Source organism: Chanodichthys erythropterus, chromosome 13 (genome assembly GCF_024489055.1).
Source record: "Chanodichthys erythropterus isolate Z2021 chromosome 13, ASM2448905v1, whole genome shotgun sequence".
NCBI classification, from domain to species: domain Eukaryota; kingdom Metazoa; phylum Chordata; class Actinopteri; order Cypriniformes; family Xenocyprididae; genus Chanodichthys; species Chanodichthys erythropterus.
Window position 1 is genome coordinate 50,091,855 of NC_090233.1, and position 4,706 is coordinate 50,096,560.

Below are 4,706 nucleotides of genomic sequence, written 5' to 3' on the forward strand. Positions count from 1 at the left end.
AGAATTCACAGGCCTGGGACGGGAGACGCGGCTCACCGCGCCAGCCAGCGGCCGTTGGACACAACTGCATCGCAACAGACCGCTCAACTGGCGGGATCCTCGCGTATCCCCTGGCTTCCCCGCCGTCCAGGGAGGTGAAGGCGGACGAGGGACCAGGCCCTGTACGAGCCCCATACTGAGCTTGCCAAGACCTGGTCACCTCATCGTGTACTTCCGGGAAGAAAGGCATTGGGGCGGGATGCTGAATTTGACCAGCGCGACCCCCCCCCCCCCAAGTACCAATCGTCCAACCGAGATGGGCCGGGACAGGGTGGAGGGTTCCACTCAAGCCCGACGCACAAGGCGGCCCGGGAGAGCTCGGGATCCGACTCGGGCAACGCTACCGTCCCGGGCGGCAGCGCGTCCGGGTCTTCCCCCGAGGACTCTGGCTCACCTTCCGATGCAGCGATCGACATCCGATCCGCCGCCGGCACACCAAAGGTAACGGCTGGACAGTCCGTAGAGGGCCCAGCGGAAACCAACGGTGGCACGATGGGTTGCGGTGCTGATGAGGCGGCAGGGGCCCGAGGAGTGTTTCCGCTCGGCGGGGGAGCCCTGACCGTTATCCTCAGGTCGCCCTCCCTATACAGCGCTGTACCGTCATTCCGGTTCCCGGGGCCGGAAAAAACGGTCGTACGCGGCATAGGAGACTTCAGGAAGGAGAGCCTCGACCTCAGCACCGCGATGGTCATGTTCCCGCAACGGGAACATGAACCATCCACAAAAGCTGCTTCAGCGTGCAGAATGCCCAAACACGAGATGCAGCGATTGTGCCCATCAGCAGGGACCAGGGAACGACCGCACCCAGTAACGCACAGACAAAATGACATACTGTCAGGGTTCGTCTGTAAAGCTCTTTTAGAAGGGGAAGTCAACTCACTCGTGCTGAAGCACCCAGGGAGCGACGCGATGTGTCAGGTACACCACTCCCTGACACACCGAGGAACCGGCCCAAATCGCTACACACACACACTCTTTGTGTTGCTGTGAAAACAGCAGTTTTAGAGCTTATAGCTCAGTTCCTCGGACACTCGCGACCTCGCTGAACGTGCCCTCTTCACCAGCACTAAAAGCTCGCTGTAAATCCTCTTCTGAGGCAATGTTTTAGAATAAAACAAACGAAGAAAGGAGTCTTCTGAACAGGACACCAGTGAATGGCTCCGAAGCGAAAGACAGAGTGCGATTGCATCTGCTTCCTATTTATATACACCTGTCGGGGGCGGTGCGCATTATGCAAATATCGCACGCCAATTCCATTGGCTTGTTTTAGTTTACACGAAGATGATAGGGCTCTCTAAGTGATATCCCAATTCGTCGGTCACTACTGACGTACGTCGAACGTGACCGACTGAAAGGGAACTAACAGTTTGCTGGAAAAACTTGGATAGTTTCTCTAAACAACTATTAAACTAGAACTGATCATATATGTAATTGATTATAATTCGTTGTAATCGATTCACAATATGTGTGCATAATTCCCTCTTGGGTCGATATATGTATCATAATTAATCATAAGGCTTTATGATTAATTATATTCATATATTTCACCCATAAATTGATTAAATACCTGTACGACTCGTTACAATTATAATGTCATGGGCTGTCACCGGTCAATATGATATTGCAGAGATTGGATGTTTCAGAAACCGGTTCACGCGGTGCCGTTCCCCTAATGCTTTGACGCAGCGTGAGTTCCCTTTCGAAAGGGAACTTGACTTTACATATAACAAGTCCACTATGTTACAAGAATGGTTGTGGAATAAAACAATGGAATGCCATCCTATTTATTTTTGAATGTTTCTTTAGTCTAAAGAATAGTTTTTAATTATACAGTTGATACACATTATGTGTTAATGGCAAGGAAGTGATATTCTATGGCATATATCAAGTGAATGAGTTGAGATCCATGTTTCAGTTGGCAAAGTGTGTAACATTTATTTTGAATTTTTTTTTTTTTTTACATCTTTAATCTGCTCAATAAACCTGCAAAAGCATGTAAAAGCATGCAGATGATTTACATGAATTCTTCTGAATCATGTACATCAATCATCTGGATAACTGCAGAGAATAACATGTCCCTCAACTGTCAGCATCTGGCACAAGTACTGGTTCCAGGTTTCAGTTGGCAAAGTGTGTAGCTTTTTTCTTTTTCTTTCTTTTTTTTTAGATTACAGCTTTATTAGTTCAATAAATCAAGGACATTGATGAATACTTTCTATTTTAACATGATAAGACCAATATTTGGTTAACTACATAATCATTTTGTTTTATATTCCTTCCCGGTAATGCTTTAGATTACAGCCCGGAAAGTACTGCATAATTACAACGAATTTAAAGCGTAACTATCGGTAATTATAGTGTACCTATACAGTAAGTATGTGTAAGTATAGGGGAACAATATGTAAAGTATTGGGAATAAAGGGGTAACAACTATCAAATTATTTATACTGTAAGTATTTTAGAACTAAGGGGTACTTACACTGTTATGATAGACAACAATCTTATGTTTGGGAGCAATTTAGCGAGAAAGTGCATTGATTAAGTTGTTTCAAGGCAAGTAGAAAGAACTATTGAAATCTTTTTTAATACATGGGCAAATATAGCTACTTTTGTTTCATGTAGTTATGGGTAAGTATGACATTGCTATTTGCTATTCTGTATTAAAATTAAATACAGTAAACCCGGAAATGTGCTTGCCTTGTTTACTCATCTTTTACCCTCATTCCATCTGAGATGGAAAACGACTTTCCTTCTTAAGATTAACATAAAAAGGTTTTTAGGAAAAAATAAAAGTCGAAGCATCAAACAGCACAAACAGCAATAACTACAGTAATCCATACGACCCCAATGGATGAATCAATGTCTTCTGAAGTGAATCGATACGTATTTGTAAGAAAAATACCAAATATTTTAATATTTTTAAAACTTTTGACCAACTGTCTCCTGCGCGTGCATGCGAGGGTTGAGAGTTCATGCTTGACGTAACTTGAAGCGTGACGTAAGCGTGCTGAGAAACTCACGCAGATGTTGGATCCCGTCAGTTTTTTTTATTATTATTATTATTTTTTTATTAATGCTCACAACAAAATACACAGAATAACAGATAATGAGAATGAGAAACAAACAAGACAGAATAGCAGAGACGGCAGTTGTCACGCGAGTTTCACATGAATCTCCCGCGAGAACGTCATGAAAGCTTCACGTTGCTCATTTCAATGTTCTTCGTCAAACGAAAAGTCGACTCTCATGCAGGCGCTGGTGACAGTTGGTTGGAAGCGAAAAGATGAATAGCCTAAACCATGAGAAAAGATTCTTAAGATTCATCAGTTGAGAAACAAGAGCAGGAGGAAGCCAAGCGAGAAACAACAACAACAACAACCAAAAAACGGACAAAATGTGTTAGTTTATGTCAGGACTTTAGAATTTGAAATGGAAAGTTGATTTAAAAAAATGAATAATAAGTGTTGTAGACCTGTTTTTAATAAAGTTGTTTTTCAAATAAAGGTTTCGGAGTCAGTGATATCAGATTTTTTGCATTTTTTTAATTACCCTGTAACTACATGAAATAAGTGTGTAAAAAGCTCCACTTTAATTTATGACCCGTAATGTCATACTTACCCTGTAACTACATGAAATAAGAGTGTAAAAAGCTCCACTTTAATTTACGGCCCGTAATGTCATAATTACCCTGTAACTACATGAAACAAAAGTAGGCTATATTTCCCCATGTATTAAAAACGATTGTAATAGTTCTTTCTACTTGAAACAACTTAATCAGTGCACTTTCTCACTAAATTGCTCCCAAACATAAGATTGTTGTCTATCATAACAGTGTAAGTACCCCTTAGTTCTAAAATACTTACAGTATAAATAATTTGATAGTTTCATGGCTGTTACCCCTTTATTCCCAATACTTTACATATTGTTCCCCTATACTTACATGTACTTACTGTATAGGTACACTATAATTATCGATAGTTATGCTGTAAATTCGTTGTAAGTATGCAGTACTTTCCGGGCTGTAATCTAAAGCGTTACCGTAATTCCATTTTGTTTTGTTTTTTAGGAATGGCACTCACAGAGACACAAAATACACATTGACAGAATAATTACAGACTTAGATTGATTTGAAATTGATCAAATTCCTTGCTTAGCTTTGTAAACAATCAAGAACTTTTGTGAAACTGATACAACAACGTAAAACTGTGATTAAAAACTGGCAAACACTAAGTGAAGATACTGAGACCACCAGGGTATAGATGAAGGACAATGACTTATGAAGTGTAGTTGACACGTAGACTTTTTAAACCTTTTTAATTTCCATTTTGCCTTCATTTTTCTTTTTAAATAATGGTACAATGTGACATGGATTTTGCAAATGCTAGCAAAATACTCTTTAAAATAGTTTCAGAAGGCGTGTCGCATCTCACGCCACAGGACATGTCAATTTCCCACAATTACTCACCAGTAAAAATCAAGGAATTTACATGCTCAAGTTCTAAGTAAATTACATGGAAGTAATGCCAAACTTTTCATAGTCTGTGTTTGTTTTTATTCATTTATGGGAACCATCTCCACCCCTTATGATGCAATTTAGCTTCAGAGCCCTATAAAAAGGCATATTCTGCCTTGTCAAAGAGAAAACAGCTGTTGTGTTGCTGGTGAAG